This window comes from Serinus canaria, chromosome 1 (assembly GCF_022539315.1).
Source record: "Serinus canaria isolate serCan28SL12 chromosome 1, serCan2020, whole genome shotgun sequence".
Classification (NCBI taxonomy): domain Eukaryota; kingdom Metazoa; phylum Chordata; class Aves; order Passeriformes; family Fringillidae; genus Serinus; species Serinus canaria.
The window spans coordinates 103,644,013-103,661,882 of NC_066313.1; positions in this window are offsets into that span (position 1 = coordinate 103,644,013).

Genomic DNA, 17,870 nt, shown 5'->3' on the forward strand with positions numbered 1-17,870 from the left:
TACAGGTTCAAAAGCCTTTGTGAGCTGTGGGGAGAAATGTTCATGAAATAGCAAACATTGCTGGGGGTGGTAGCTGGGAGCAGAAGGTGCTTCTGTTATTTTATAAAAGCAGCATGGGGTATATCTGATGGGTACATTTAAGGAGTGCACCTGCTGGATTCTTACTCTGTCTCTTTGTGGCTTCCAGCTGCCTTCTACACATCCAGTGCTCCATGATTATCCAAGGATATGGCCTTCATCTGTAGCCTTTACAAATCCTTAATCTCCTCTATGGAAATCAGTTGTGTGTCAGAAACAAAACACACACACTGACACACACCCTGGAAACCTTTAAAAATGCATTTAAGTTTCACATCAGCACACAAACACTTAGCACTCAATATCAGGCTTCTCCCTCTGCCCATGAGACTCCAGTGTCTTCCTTTCACATGGCAGAATTGCAGCCTTGCCCTTAGCTGCCCTGCACAAGAGTGTACTCATATTTCATGACTCATCAAGCTGGAATATTATGAGATTGGAATTTTATTAATTTAATTAGTTTCAGAAGCTTATAAATATTTTTTTTCAACAAAAGCTGATACAATGTCTGTTACTGGGACTCTGTACAGTATAAGCAAGCTTCTTAATATCCACATCAGCATCCAAGCTCTAATCTTTCCATCTAAAGAGCCCTAGATCTTTATCAGCTCTTGGAATGCTGGGCCCAGGATGATTGCTGCATGTACATGTATGTTTTTTAAATTACTATATATATATTACATATAAATTACTGGAATTTATGGAAGTGGTATTCATCAATCATGGAGATAAAGATGGGCAAATGAGTGGCAGCCCTTTAAAGCTGGGAAGTGGCACAGGAGCATTGATGGAATGATTTGTCCTGAGGGATCTCTACAGGCTGGAAAAGTGGGCTGAGAGTGAGCTCTGCAAGGGGAAGTGCCAAGTCCCACCCCAGGAGGGGCAAACCCTGCACTGGGACAGGCCAGGGACCTGCCTGCTGGGAAGCAGCTCTGCAGGACAGGTCCAGGGGGCTCCTGGTGGACACCAAGTTGAGCCCTTGTTTTCAGCAACTGGACAAAGAAGGCAAACAGCACCTCGGGCTGGGTCAGGCATAGCACCAGCAGCAGGTAGGGGAGGGGATCTTTCACTCAGCCCTGCTCAGACTCAACTGCTGCCCACAGAAGCTGTGGATGCCCCACCCCCAGAAATGTTCATTGCCAGGTTGGATGCGGCTTTGAGCAACCTGGTCTAGTAGAAAATGTCCCTGGCCATGGCAGAGCAGCTGGAACTACATCGTCTTCAAGATCTTTTCCAGCCCAAAGCATTCCATGATTCTGTGATGCCTGGAGTGCTACATCCTTCTCTGGGATTGCCAGGATGAGAGAGACACAGACATAACAGAGGGAGACCTGTGACAGGCCACAAAGATGGATGAGGTGTTAGAGCACTTGTCATGGGTGAGAAGTTGAGATGTCTGGGCATATTCATCTTGGAGAGAGCTCATATATAAATTCCTGACACAAGGACGGAAAGCCAGACCCTTCTCAGTGATGCCCAGTGACAAAACTAGACACAAGTGAGCACAGGAAATCTCATTCAAACCAAAGAAAACAATGTTTTACTCTGAGGGTGGTCACACAAGGGACCAGGTGGCTCAGGAAGGTGGGATCTCATCCAAGATACTCAAAACCTGATGAACAGCCCTGATCTCACTGACCCTGCTCTGAGCAGAGGGTTGGCCCAGACAGAGGTGCCCTCCTGCCTTGGTCCATCTGTGGGGCTGGTTAGATCAGCCACAGCTCAACCCCAGCACAGGCTGAAGCCTTGGGCCAGCTCAGAACAAAGGCTAAGGGAAAGCCCATGCTGGTTTATTTGGACAAAACCAGTTCAGGTTTTGTGAACCAACTGTCACCCACTGTTGTATTTCAGCATTCTTCAGCAGGCAGTCTCACTGTGTTACCCTGTGTATGGATTTGCTTTGGAAGAGTCAGCCCAACTGTGTGGGCTGCTCACCTTGCTTGGTTTACTCCTGAGAGATGTTCTCTTAAGCAGTTGCAGTGCAATTTTTAAGTAAAATTATTCTTTTTCAGATTTCTGATTGCTTTAATCTAACACCCTATTTTTCGTAGGGAATTCCACCACCAGGTGGTTCAAAGGAGCCTAGGAGGCAAGCGTGGGATAATGTGTTTCCAAAGACATCACAGTTAATTTGCAGTTAGCAAAACCTAAAAGTATGGGTTCCTTAGTTTTTGTAATAGGAAGACATCAGTATGGGAGTAATTTTTTTTTTTTTCTGTAGTGTTTTTTTCCTTCACATCTGTGGGCTGCTGGTCTAGGAGTTCTTTCTCTGGCTATCCTTCAAAGTACATCCACTTCAGCGGGAGGTATCTCCCACACTGTTCCTTTTCAGTTCTTCAGGAGCACGCTGAGAACTGAGGCCCCAGCAGCTCTAGCTTCCTGCTCTCCTGACACACTCCCTAGGTCTTGTGCAACTAGAAAACAGACAGGATGGCACTGGCCATCAGTTGTCACCATCTAGAACACGCATTTTCCCTCCCACCACTACAGCCAGTTGCAGTTGTATTCTGTTTGTTTTGGCAAGGGGATGAGTTAGCATGCCCAACAGCCCCCACAGTTCCTTTGCTACTTCATAAACACCTTCAGGAGTGAGGGGTATATCACTTCAGCTGCTTATTTTTGCTAAGCTTTCAGTCCTACCCCTCCTTCTTGCAAAGGTTGTCTTGCAGGTGGAGCCACTGTTAAAAAAATTGCCACAGAGCTTATTGTTTGATACAGACTCATGAACTCATTAGCTTTTATGAGCACAGAAATCCCTTTGTTATTACTTCTCACTCTGGAACACCAGGAGTCACTTGAGAGGATACATTACACAAATATTAATATCCTTCCCCACATGATGTTTCAGTATTAAAATCACTTCCACAAACACTAAAGTCGAGTGCTGCTTCAGTATGAAGGGAGGTTACTTGAAAAACTATGTAAACTGCTTTAAACTCTTATCACCTTATAACTAGACTCTAACTCCAAGTCTTCTGTGGACAGCATTTTCAGGAAATGAATGTACCATTGCAGCTTGTCAACCTTGATTTCTCAAGGACAATTGATTCTTCAGTTGTACAATTCTGAACTGACTCTTCAGCAGAAGAAAGCGCTTTAACAAAATAAAATGCTTTTAGAGAGCTCACATAGAAATACTGGAGACAGCAGATATTTTCCATTTTTGGGGTTTTTTTTTTAAGGAAAGAGAAGAAAAGGGGGGAATCTGGAGCCTGCAAGAATCATGTCACTGTGAAGCAAAATACAGGATGAAAGCTATAATGTTCTCAGCTAAACTTCAAGACATGTATTTTTAAGTCTCTCCACCAGGTATGTATCACCAACACAAATTATTTTTATGTGGACTCTAGCCCTCTAAAAGGTGCAGACCCCTTCAAGTGCAACATGGTGCCTCTATCCTGTGACTGTAATGCATAAACCTTAAAGAAAACAAATTGCACCTTGTCTTGCTTTGGATTTCAGCTCACTGATGAATTTCCAGCTCAAGTCAGGGGCTGCCATACTCATGCCATCATTACTTTGACTCTTGCCAGACTTTTATGTTTGACTTCTGATGTCACACCGACAAAGAACTGCACACAAGGCAGGGTTTGTCAAACTTGGAAATGTTAAGCAATGTTCAGCAATGCTAAGCACAATTCATGTTAATATAATTAATGATTAAATTAAATGAAGCATAATTGTGCTGAAAGATTTTATTTGCTAATCTTGAAATAGCTTATTTGCTTATTCATGAGGATGTGAAATACTGAGTCACAACTGATGTGCAGATGAGCTACTCTGTATATTGGAATATGCAGGTAGGGTTTTATTATTCAGTGTGTAAGGTAAGCACTTGGGAAAGGTAGAAAAAAGCATACCTGAATTTTAGCAGTTCAGAACACAGTGTAACATAATGGTAGATCAATATAACAAGCAAGAGGATGGTTAAAGGTCATTACAGTAGGATGACACTGGTTTACAGAATATCCTTGAGATATCTGAAATTGTTGGAAGAGTTCATTATAGCTTTGTTAAAGAAAGCAAATCAGTTATTTCCACGTGCTTTTCAAAATCTGTTGAAACTATCACAGCAGCATTTGGCACATTATTGTCAAAATGAAAATGTTGAAATCGCGATTTAAATATTTATGCAGAAGCATGAGTCACAGCTGCACTACCTTACAATAGAAACAAAGATAACATCAGCATGCGGGCAGCTCACTTACACGCTGTAGATCAGTGCTGCCAAACAAGTTTGCACTAAACATGTGGTACTAAACACTTATGAGGAAAGACAGTGAGGTCTTTCATAATAAAATTAAAAAAAATAAATTGTGTGGTAATTCTTGTTTACAGATATTCCCCTAAGATTGTTCATATTATGAATTTCTACCTAAGGTCAGGAAGTTCCAGCACCAAGGTTACACACAGACCTAGTAGTCCATATCCATTGAAGTATAATTAGCAATTTCTTTCTCTCAATGGATATTTCATTTTGGACACTGCCGAGACTTTGAAATGACTAATGTTCCATTATGAAGAAAATGGATGTGAGATCCATGGATCTCTCACTTCTCTTTTATTTTGAAGTTAGTTTTTGTAGAGCATAAGACATGGAACTGAAATGACACTGAGCCACGACCTTTGCAGACACACCTCCAAGGTACCTCCCTCTCGTTCTCTTCTGGCACTGTGAACAACACAGACATGTTCAGGACTGCTGTGGGTTTGTTATTTTGGGTTTGTCTGTGCACTCCATCACTCTGTCTGGACTTGGTGTCAGTACAAGCATTTCTGTTTCAGAGCAGGAACAAGGAGCTGGGGTTTCTCCATCTGTCCCCTCACCCTGCTGCTGTACTGATATAATGTGTGGCAGTCTTGGGGCACATGGAATCACACACAGATGCCAGGTAACATCCTACTTCCAAAGCACATTTCAGACCATGTACTCCTTTTCCCACCTCTATCATGTATCCCTTCTCTTGCTGGACATCCCTGTAGCTCCAGCCCAATAGAAAGAGGGATGAGCTAAATGAGAGTTCTGCCAAAGTCCACACAGTCAGTGTTTGCTGGGGGTCAGGGAAAATCTTAAGGATTTTTGAAAGGTCTGGCTTACATCATGTCAAGAACAGAGTACTGCTTCTGGAAAACAGCATTTGGGAGTGAAAAAATGAATGTTTGCTGCACTGCATTTGTATAAATTCAAGCACTGCCTCTCTTTGCCAGGCTCAGTGCTGAAGCCAGGCCCACACAGCAGCCCCTGGCAGCAGAGCTGTGCTGCCCATGGCCAGAAGGATGATGCTCTGCTGGGTTGCTGTCCTGGTGCCTGCCCACCCCACACAGGATGCTGTGCTCTCACTGGCTTTGTGGGCATTGGAGTGGGCACCAATCTAAAACCTCCGTACCAGCACCACAAAACTGCTCTGCTGCTGTCTTGTTTCTCTGCATTTAGAAAGGCTTTTGCAGAGCTGCCCCTGGCACCTTGGGCCTGAACTCAACCAGGCTGTTATCAGAGCAATTTCAACAGCTGATTTTTCAGGGCAAGTCACATAATGCTTTTAATTTAAACAAATAAGAACAAATAGTCTATTCAAAACTAATCTTTCTTCAGTGAAGACAAACTGACAAATGGTGCAAGAAAATAATTAATGGTGAAAGTTTACAAAGGCCCCCAGTGACAGAATCCCTTCATTTTGGGTGTGTGCACAGGTAAGATCAATCAATTCCTCAGCACCCTTTGTCCTTACATTCAGCTTGAGTAGCATCCCACATGGTGGAAATTTTCCAAAGAACAAAAAATAGATTTGTCACCCCTGTCGTTTTCTTACCAGAGCAGATGTTAAGGAGATGTGGTCCTGACTTAAATATGAAAATACTGTTTGATCAGTCAGATAACCACATTCCTGGCCCCATGTGTGGGGCTTATTATTTAGCAATGCATGTTTCCTACACAGAAGTCATTAGCATAGATATTAATTATGTTATTATGTTCATTTTCAACAAGCCTACATTCGTTTTGCTTCTTTGACATTTTCATCATTTGCTAGTGCCACCTGGGTTAACATTCAGTTAATGACACAAGTGACTTGAAACAGTAAATAGTTGTGCAATTTATAAACTGCAATATAAACAAAACAAAACAAAACATGTCCACATGGTTATGGTAAGTTCTGCTTTGAATCTGAAGCTTTTGATTGATTAAAAGTTTAAAGCACAAATTGTATTTTCTGAACAGAGGAGCTTTCTTAATCACATTTTGCCTTTGCTGAAAAGTACCATCTGTTTATAATTTAAGAAAAGACACTTGTTGATTGTGTTAATTTCTCAAGAAAGCTCAATTCAGTTGTAATTAAGGGTGCTCACTTGGCAGTTTGGTGAACAGAAGTCCTTTGTTTATTCACAAAGCCAGCCATGTGCAGGCAGCACACTAAGTAGTGCTCTCTCACCCTTGTGCATCACATACCCAAGCAGATTCTTGCTGCCAATTAAATCTGGGCCATCTTTTTGGGCAGAGGATGTGTGATGAGATTACAGTTTGTCCCTGTGTAGGTCCTTTTGGATGAATACGGAGGAGTGTTCAACACCATCAGCAGTGGGCAGGCAAACACCTCTGGCTTTGTGTCAGTACCCTGTGGCTGGATCTGTCAGGCAACAGCCTGGCATCATCCTGGATCTCCTCTCCTCTCCTCTCCTCTCCTCTCCTCTCCTCTCCTCTCCTCTCCTCTCCTCTCCTCTCCCTCTCCCTCTCCCTCTCCCTCTCCCTCTCCCTCTCCCTCTCCCTCTCCCTCTCCCTCTCCTCTCAGCAGTGGGGTCAGCAGCTGGCCCTAAACTCGTACCCAATGTGCACCACCAGCTGGTACTTTGGGAGGACTTCAGGATCTTTAAGGAATGATTTTGGACCTTCAGAGGCACAAGGCTCTGGGCTTGAAATAGGACTGAATAATTCACCTGGGGTCACACCAGGATTCTTTTGCTCAGGCTGTGACTCTCCAACAGAAAGACCTAAACAGGTTGGTGTAGCCTGATCAAAGAGCAGGTCCTTAGCCAGGATGGCAGCCACAGGCAGCTTCCACTCACTATTCACATCATGTCAGCTTTACCCAGGTGACATTTAGAAACCTGCCAGGGTCTTTGACAAAAACAAAGCCAATTTAAAAATCCAGAGCACTGCAATTGCTCAGGTTTATCAAATGCATCAAATGAATTGTGTGAAGGAAGTGGACTGAAAGCACTACAAAAGTTTTAATTAAAATTTATTTCAGTGTGTTAAAAGAAACCACCAACTTTTATAATTAAATCTTGGCAAAAGGATTTCAATGAAAATGCCAGTGCACAAATTGCATTACTTGTGTAAAGCTACTCAATATGGCTTTCTCTGCTGCTTTGCTGATAGAGTAGGAAGAAGGATGAAAACACCATGCCAAAACCTCTCTGCACAGGAGTGGATATTAGTCACTTCAAATTCTTTCCTGTTTAATAGAAGGCATTAGCTTAACTTTCAGAGGGAGGAAAGTAATATTCTCAGTGGTAAAAAACAGCTGGGTATCATTAATGGCTTGAAAGTGGAGGTGGTGCTTTCAGCACTTCCATTTCACTTCCTCCTCCCTTCTGCCTCCTTTTCAGAGTCATAGCTTTATTTTCCCTCTTCTCACTTAACTGACTCCCCATTACAGCTTTCTGGCAAAATAAAGCTGGGTTTTTGGAGGTTTCCTTCTATATCTTGTCAAGCTGGGTTTTTGGAGGTTTCCCTCTGTATCTTGTCAAGCAAGGCACTGGTGCATAATGTTCAACAGATTTGTTTTTCCTCTGGGCTAGGTTTCTTTTGTTGTCTGAACCACCTCACAAGCAATGTGAGAGAAGCTCTTCTACATCACATGTGCTCAAACCCCCTCACTCCTGACTCCTCCACAAGTGGAGCTGTAACTTTGATATCCAAAGGACAGATTTTGTTATGTTCCCTCTTTTTCCATCAGTGACTCTTGCCTCCACACTGGTGGCTGCAGCCCCCTGTGCATTCTGCTCTGGACAGCTCTTGTTCTCTCCTTGCCCTGCCCCAAAGCACAAGGCAGGCTGTGTGCTGCACATCCAAGGGGACATTTTCCTCCTCTTATCCCAAATCTGTTCATCTTCCTCTCTGTAATCCACTGGCAGGAGGAAAGGCAAATAGAAATATTTTTTAATGTGGTCTAGCCTTTCTCTCTACTACTCTTTTGCTTGTCTTTGCAGATAAAGAAATGTTGATGGTTTCTGAGAAATAAGGAAGGGAAAGGCTCTGCCTCTTGCAGCAGCAGCTGCTTGTTGCTTTCCCCAGAAAGGAGTTGTTGTCAGGCAAAGAGGAATTTCTTTGGGGCAGTCCAACAGCTGAAGACCAGATTTTGCAGGGTTAGCTCCAACCGGAGACAAAATGCCATCATTAAGGATATGTCTGGAAAAGGTCACAAAACAGAAGAGTTGTCAGCCTGTGTCTGTTTGTTCCCTCCTATGGCCAGGATCTGGATATTACTGTACAGTCTTAAAGATAAACTTCCCTGTTCCCCTCCATACTCCTCCACCTGATACATGCTTTTCTCCTGATTACTGCTCATTCCTCTGGCAATTGGAGACCTTGCTGCCCTTTGTTTTATGCATTAGGAAAAGCCCTGGTGGCACTCCTGGATGATCAATAAATGAGTCCCAGCCTGTGGCACTGAATTATTTACAGCTGTGCCCCAAACAGGTTTCAGTGATGCAGCTGTGGCTGAAGGTAAAGCTCTTATTTAATAAATTGTTCATCCCACAGGGATGGGGATGGATGTTCTTCACTCCACCATCTCCTCTGTTACTGCCAGCCTTTAATTGGTGAGGAAAGTCATGAGGTCTCACCCTGCCCCAGGGATGGAGCAGGTACCAAATGAGGGAGGTGCACATCCCAAGGAACACAGGCAGGATAGAGGGTTCATTCCCTTCCTCCAGGGGACTACATCTGTTTTCTCAGCCACTGAGGCTTTGCTTTTCTACTTTCTCCTTCCCTAGGGATCACTTTTCCCCTTAAGGGGGATTATCCTTGTTAACTTTAATTATCTTAATACTGGTTTCTCAGCATTTAGAGTTCTGGATCAAAGGTATCAGTTGCAGGTATAGTTATGTGTATATGTATGTATTTTATAGTTTCTCCCTTTCACCTCTTTTCAAGCTTCAAGGAGAAGATAAATATATTTTTTAAATCATGTAGTGTTTGTGTTGTTGGATTGGCAGCATGTTTGTGTCCTCTAATTGGACTTTGGAAGACAACTCTCAGGTCTGTTGGGTATCAAGGGATTATCTTCTCTTTACATAACTTTTCTTTTTCTCTGTGATGTAGTGTGAGTATGTCAGGATTATTCATTCTACTTGAAGTTTATTATTTTTCCATTGCCTTCCTTTGTGATGTGTTGAAAGAAAATCTTACAGTTTATAGTGCTTCATACAGTTGTAATATGTCAAACATGTGATTTTTATTTTTGACTCCCTTTTAAAATTAAATGGTACTTTCTGCTTTTTAGGATTTGATGTGTAACATGATTAATCATTGGAAAATTGTATTTTGATTTTTTTTTCTGGTGGGGGCACAGGAAAGTGAATACAGAGATCCTTATTAGAATGCAAGAAGTTCACAAATTATTCTAAAATCAAAATGTGAGTAGGTGGATGAATACACAAACTCCAGGCAATTATTGTGCTTTCCAGACTGCATGGTGGGACTTGTATTATTTATATTCTGTCACAGCTCTATTACCTACTAACTGTGATGAGCCATCAGCTCCAGACTGACTTTGGAGCCAGTGTGCTTTTCCTTGCATGATCATTTTGGTTTCATGCTCTTCCTGCTGCTCCTGATGGGGCTGATGAGCAAAGCTTGTCTAAAACACCTCAAATGCAGTTAAAACCCCAGAATTTAATTGCTGGTTAGAAAAAAACTTTTGTTGAGAACATTTCTATTCCAAGCCCTGAACAGTCATTTACAAATCACCCAAGTGATGTTTCTGTAACTCCTTTGGGATAAATATTTTATAGTGGGCTGTTGATTGGGTCCCTAAATGTCTTTGGGGTTTGCTCAGGTCTTCTTTGCTCATGAGTGACCGAATTTACATCTGAATAACTTTGCTCCTTTTTCAAACACTGAAGCTTCACTAGAGAAAGTGGGAACAAGTGGGAATGAGGGATAAGTGGGAAAACGTTTTGGGGATGTGGGCACATGCTTAGGGTTTGACTGGGCCATGACATGATCTACTGAAATGTTTGCCCCAGCAGTTATCAGTACTATCAATTGGGATCAAGACAGGATGTTTTCTCCTTATTTTCCTCAGCAGTAAGAGCAGTTTGGCAGTGCCCAAGAACACCTTTTTTCTCCTTCCCATAACTAAATGTGCTGGTTTGAAAGTAAACCAGAGGGAGAAATGGACCCCACACAAAAAACCTTGTCAAAAGCAGTGGTGCTCTTGTGGAAGTCTGGCTCCTCCTCTGGATCTGTCCAGGGGTGGCTGTTCCAAGTCCCCAAAGTGCCCAGATTACAAATGGTCAAATTCAGGCAGGAAGGTCCAGTATCTCCCCCGGGGCAGGGAATTTCACGGTGGAATGATGTGATCCTAGGACTCACAGGATATTTTGGGCACTCCCTGGTGGCCCCGGAGCTCACAGCTGCCCGCTGGGGCCATTGGCAGAGTTGAGCCCTTAGGCTGGGTGAGGCTGTCACAGCTGGATCCATTTGTGCAGACAAAGAAACGCTGCCCTGCCCCGGGGTTTGCCCCTTTCCCTTCTCTGCCACCCTGCCTGCAGCCTGGGGGCCGGGGGAGCCCTGGGAATGCCACTGGGAGTCAGCAGGGACCATGCAGGGGGGACAGGAGCCATGGTCTGGTGACAGCCCAGCTGCAACCCAGCACATGGAACAACAGACAAAGTGCAGGGAGTGGAAGCAGAAGTGATAGAACTGATCCACTGGAGGCTTTAGTAGCTCTGTCCCCAGGAAATCCTGGGCAGGGGCCACGGGCACAAGACTTGCTGGGTGGCTTTGTCAGCACTGGGGTCACTCCTGGCTGCTGAGACCAGGGAGCTGCTGGGCAGGGCTGACCCTTCAGGGTGGCACTTGCAGTGCCTGGCATCACCAGTCACCCTGCAGGCTGCAGCAGGCTGGGGCTGTCCCTCTGAGGCTGAGTGCACCCCATTCCACCTGGGCTTCAGGTGTCTTGGCAAAGCAGAGTTGGGGCTGCTGCTGGGAGGATGATGATGGTCTGGTGCCTGAAAGGAAGAGAAGCTGTCAGTCCCTCACCCCAGTCACCCTTTGTGCCTGGCATGGACCTCCCACAGCAGTGGAGCAGGCAGGATTTACCCTGCTCCTGCCCAAGCATGAGCCTCAAACAATGCTGCAAGTTCTGCATTCACTGGACAAGAATTCTATTCTTTTATTAACTTGCTCAGGGAAAACTTTTCCTTGTTGTGTTCTTAGTAAAGGCAACTCAGGAAGAGCTTTACTTTGATTTTAAGAGGAAGAAAGTTATTAGCTTTTCAGCCTGGAGAAGACAAGGATCAGGGAGAATTCAGAGTGGCATTCCAGTATCTTAAGTGGGCTTATGGAAAGGAGGGGGAGGAACTTTATATATGGGAACAGAGCAACAGGACAAAGGGCAATGGGTTTAAAGTGAAAAAAGGCAGGTTTGGAGCAGAGGTTAGGAAGCAATTGTTCCCTGTGAGGGTGGTGAGGCCCTGGCACAGGCTGCCCTGAGGGGCTGTGGGTGCCACATCCCTGGAAGTGTCCAAGGCCAGGCTGGATGGGGCCCTGAGCATCCCAGGACAGGGATTGCTGCCATCCCCCACCCAGCTGGAAGTGGGTGACCTTTAAAGCCCCTTCCAACCTAAACCACTTGATGATTTCATGACTTTAAATTCTACAAGATACATCAAAGATCTCCTGACAATTTATAAACTCCTTTCCTCCGGCCCTGAAACACTGATGCACCTTTTCTAGGGAATGAAACTGGAGTTTAAATCTAAGGGATCTGTTTGTTGCTATCTGCTACTGCATCTCTATCTTAAATTTGATTTTGCAACAAACTATTGATGCCATTTGATAGCTTAAGAAACTCATAAAAAACCTATAAAGGAATAGTTTATTTTATCTATAATTTAATCATTATTTAAGACAAATATCAAAAGATCAAATCAAGAGATGTCTAGCCATTACTTTTGTTGGATTCATCTTGTGCTTTTCCCATCTTTTAGCTGAAGGACACAAAAGGATTTTTGTTTTCCCTGACAGTGCATTTTTTTCTTTAAGGACAGGAAAATGGGAAAAAAAATACCCAGGACAAAGTGCTGGATGTAATAGCTCTGATCCAGGGAAATGTCTTCATTCAGAAAAGGATTTTAACTGTATTTTAACATTATCATCAGCTCCAGTGAGAAAGTAGGTGTGCTTTTCCAGAATAAAAAATCAGCTTGGAACAATTTGCATGCTTAGTCCTTCTCCCCGGGAGGGACAGAAGGTCTGAGTTCCTTGATGAATGAGAACAATGAATATGCAGATCCAGTGCAGGAGCCTCTTAAGTCCTTCCAGGAGACCTGGTAAAAATAGATCAAATAGAAGTAGGGGAAATCTCAGTGTGTATCTCTCATCACTGGCTCTTTGAAATACACTGGCCTGAAGCAAAGTGAAACCAGTGAATGTAAGGACAGGATGGCAAAACTGGAGTAAGAATTTTTCAGGGAAAAAAAAAGAAAAAGAAGTTTGAAAAAGTAATAAATGTTTCATTGTCTTAAATTCCAAAAAGTTGAATCAATAATGGGAAGGGTACCAAAAATTTCTGTATCTCAGTATTGATTTTTATGCTATAATTATCCTTTGAAAGGCACAAGCAGGTCATTACTGAATCAAAGAGAAGAGCCCTGAAAAGCTGAGGACTTTTATCACCCTCAAAAGCTGCATATTTGTCACTCAAGATCACAGTGAACATTTATTTTTGGAAAACCATTAGTTCCTGGTAGTATGCAAGGCAGAGCAGTCCTGGCTGTCAGACAACAAGCCTGATGTTTCTGTGCCTGTCTGTGAGCTTCATACATCATCCTTTCCGTTTGAAAAGAAGATTGTTTTTCTAGTCTAACAAATAATTTATTAATTGGTTTGGCTTTTCAGTTAATCATTACCCAGCATTGCACCATTAGCAAGTTTGTGACCCTCTTTTTTACAATTTTATGTACAACCCGTGGCATTTCCATGTTGGACTTTGTATAAATAAACTCTGCACTAACCAGAGGCTCTGTAGAAGAAAACAAATACTGTCCTGATGGTTAAAAATTTCCCCCTCCCCTGAGGAAATTTGCCAAGCTCTGCATTTGTGTGAGGGTTTCAGGGCTTGGACTGCTCACTCCTGGGTTTCCCACGTGGATCCTCCTGCCCAAGGACAGTGTGCAGCCCCCTTGCAGCAGCCAAAATGCCCATTGTACAATGTTTATTTTACAGCTTCTCTTTATTAGCTCGCCAGCCAGCCTAATGTTTAATTACAGTTTGAACTTAAGTGCTTGGAAAAAACCAAACAACTCTATCCCTTTTCCAGTATCTCATTTTCAGTGCCCTCTCTGCTTTATGAATACTTTTTCTTAGCCCTTTTTTTTATTTCTATTGCTTCATGAGGAAGAAAACATTTTCCTTGAATATTAGACCTACAGTAGGACATAAAGAACAAGGAAATCTCCAAGTTCAGCCAGCCTTCTATCTCGTTATGCTTTACAACTTCATTTCAGTTTTTCCTCTAATAGCCTACCAAGATCATGACAAACTGCTCCAGATAACCCTTTTTCCCCTCAACAGAGATCAAATGATTGTGTTGGGGCAAAACCCAGGAATTGTTTAGGGAATGATGAATTAACAATATGACAGTTCATAATAAATTTCTTGGAAAAGCTGACTCTGAATGAGATTGAGGGGAATGTGAAGGGCTGGGCAGCACCACAGTGGGGCAGATCCCCAGCTCTGCTTGGCTCCACCTGGATCTTGTGAGTGAAGCCAGGACTAATCTGGTTAAATTCATTCTGTGTTATTCTGGGGAAAAAAGAAAATAAATAAAACCCCAATTCTCCAAAACCCCCACCAATTTGGTTCTTCTCTTTTGCAGGTAAAAGATGATGGGGATGTTTAAAATAGCATGGTGTCTATAATTTATTCAGTTGTTTTTATTTCAGGTTTTGGTGCCCCAGTTAATAGAGATGGTATTCAGGCTGTCTTTGAAAAAAAAAAAAATTCAAACTTTCTCTGCAGATAGGGATTATTTGACAAGGGCTTTGTGATGAGAGTCTGCTTTAATAATTCTGTGAGCTACAGTAAAAGAGTTACAGTGAACCTGAAACTCAACCCCAGCATCTTTCATATTCTTCCAGTGTCTAATGTCTGTAATTTACATAGAATCTGCTCTGAAGATTTTTTCTCTCTGTGAAAAAAATGCTTCTTTTGCTCTTTTAATCAGACAACTGCTTCCTCTTGTATTATTGACAGGTTTTGCCAGACAAAGTGGGGAAAATTTAGGTTGTACATTTTAATTTCTTCTCAGTTTTGAGAGATGTGATTATTTCTGTTGTTTTTTTTCTAAAGATTATAGGTCTTCAGGTAGAGAGCTTGAAACAGTAATTATTCCTGTCAGGATGAAAGGGGGAATAAATGGACTTGTAGGTATTTGCTATTTACATTGATGACATTCAACATTGCTCTAAATGTCTTGTCATTGTGTTTACAAGATAAAGTCTCCTCTGTGTTTTGGCACCAAATTTTGCTGCCTTTCTTAATGTACATAGCTCAAGCTGTCAAAACAAGTAACAAATAGAATGAAAAGGAAGCACTGAAATGTGTAGAAGACCTGGACAAAAACTCTTTTTCTTATTGAAAAGAGAACTGAGCACATGAACCAAAGAGACTTTTTCCATGAATATTCTTCCCTGAATTTCCATTATTGAGAAGGTGCTTTAGTGCTGCAAATCAGAATTTGCATTAATATTAGAGCTGATTTATTCCACATTTTCCAGCTAAATAAAATTGGCTTCTATAAATAAATAGACCTGTGTGTTCCAGGCTAATACCCTCTGACTCTGTGCTGTAATCTCTGTGGGTGCTGCAGTTCAGATATTCCAGGAATGCACACGGAGCACTGACTGCTGTCCACTGTGCTCCTTGCATTCTCATAAATGTTCCTGCAAAGCATCTGAGGAGTGGTCACACATCCAAATCAGCACTAGGCAGCTCTCAGTAAATGGTTTGCTTGTGTTCTAAGTTGTTTCAGACAGAATTACATGAATATCCTAAATTCAGATATCTTCAGATAACATGAGACAAAATACTATTGAAACCTGTGAGATTGTTGTTTTATTTACCCCAAGGTTCTAATTTGAGGCAGTAATACAGAAAGCATACCTGTGACATAACTGGATTCTTGCAGGAGTTTTGGAGGGAGGCAGATTTTTTATTTTCCTTTGTAGCTTGGTTTTGAAACCTTCTCCTTGTACCTCACCCTAGGAATTTTAATGAAATCAATTTTGTGCCCAAGGCTCTGTTTCAGTGTGAAAAATGCCATTGCAGGCTTGACACTGAAGCCATGATTTCTTGTGAGCACAAACTCTTGCACTAATAAAGTAATAGTTCAATTAGGGCTGCTCTCCACAGGCTCAGTCCCAGCAATTTCACAGCTGTTTTTGGCTGAGTTGGTGCATATCCATTGTGGGGTATAATTCAATTTGAATGGACTGAAGGCAAACATCTTTTACCTTGCTCTTCTGTATTTATTAAGACTTTCCATCTACCTCTTTTAATTTCATGAAAAATGGTAAAGACCAGCTAGGCATATTTTATCTGTCCACAGAGAAGGTCATGTTTTCTTCTACCTCAGTACATTAATAATGGTAATTTTTTGTTTCTAGTTTTGATGTAGGAAAGAATGTTTTCCTTTCTTTTCAAGGCTTGTAGTGTACTGAACCTTTTCTTTAACCAGTTAACATTTGTTAACTGGTTAAAGAAAAGGAACTGGACTTGGATGACCCTTGTAGGTCCCTTCCAACTCAGGATATTCTATGATTCTGTAATTCTATAAAGTAGGTAATTCACATTATATTGGCATTCGTTAAAATGGATTTTTCTAATAGCACCTAGAAGTGGATGTTGGTGTTTTTAACCATAAACCATGACTTGTTCCCAATGATTTCCTCCAGCAGCTGCCCAGTAGCTTGGACTAATACTGAGAGGAAGAGTGTACAGTATTAATTTTGGTGCACAGGACTGATCAGGATGGTGTTTTCTGGCAGGGTGCCCAATGCCATGGCTGGGGCCACACCAGGGTGTGACAGGTTTGGGCTCAGCTCCTGGTGAGTGACACTGGGCCAGGGCAGTGTTTGTTCCTGTGGTTCACCCCTTCAGGGGGGCAGCAGCACCACTCTGCTGCTGGCAGAGGACATTGTGGCAATGTGCTGGCTTCAGTGCTGTCCTCCTGAAGGTCAGCTGCTGAACTGCTCAGAAATAGCTTCCTTCCCTTGTTTTGTCAGGAAAGTACTTCGTTATCCCAGCTCAGGATTAATGGATCTGTTTGATGAGTCTGCTTGGGAGAGAGGGAAAGAAAAGCTCTCCAGGCATTCCTTTGGCTTATGGCTTATCTCAGCTTTAACAAGTGACACAGCAGCAGGGCTGACCTCCAGAGAAAGGTGCTCAGCAGGTTTGTACTTGGTAATTTTACTGCCTCTAGCAAAGGACTGGTGATATCAGCAGGTTTGCTGTGCACGGGGGCTGTGCATGTGGATCTTCATGAAACTCAGGAAAACTGACCACTGAGCACCTAGAAAGACAAGACATCACCCTTACAATGCCTGTCTCTGAATTTAAATTTATTCCATGACACAATCAAGATGCACTTTGTCATATTCCAGAAATTTACCCTTGTAATGTGTGGTTTTGCCAGGATTTGGAATGGAAAGTTTTGGCTGAGTGGCAGACTTGGTGTTAGAAGCAAAAATTGGTGACTGCCTTACCAGTAGCCTGGCATGGCTCCAGATTAATGCCCACTGCACTCTCAGAGGTGCTGAGAACACAAACAATATACACATTATAATCACCAGAAGTCAATTCCCAGAAGGCAAAATGTTGTTTTCTCTGCAGTTAGAACTGAACAAGAAGTTAAGAAGTGCAGTTGCTGTATCCTCCTTTCCCATTCAGACATTCAGACTCTTACACAAACATTGCAATGATAAGGTTTCTCAGACCACCCTTTACCAATTTTTCCAGGCCATTCTGGTTTATTTGGATGTAGGATCAAGTATTTGGACACAAGTAGAAGTGCTGATCAGTCTTAGACACCTTCAGAAGCTGGGGATGCTGCAGAGCAGATTGTACGAATTCATCTCCGGGGCTTCAATTCCTTTAAATTCCTTTGTCCAGGTAAATCTCCAGACAGCATGCAAGCCCTTTCCAGTTCAAGAAATCTTTTACTGATAGTTCTTAGGTGCTGCAGCTCACTGTGGACACTGACAGGTCAATGGAAATGGTTCAAAACTGCACTAGGAGAGACTGGGAATTAGGAAGCTTTTTTTTTTTTTATTTACTGAAAGGGTGGTGAAAACCTAGACCAGGCTTCCTGGAGAGGGGGTGGATGCCCCAGGGCTGTCAGTGTTTCACAGGTTTTGGACAATGCCCAGAACAATGTGCTTTAACCTGCTCAGCTCTCAGGTGGTCAGTTCAGTGTATGCAAATGATCAGCCCCTCTGGGGCCAGCTGCAGGCTAGTTTATGTTTAAAGCTGTACAATAGCTCCAAGATATTTTATATTTGTGTGC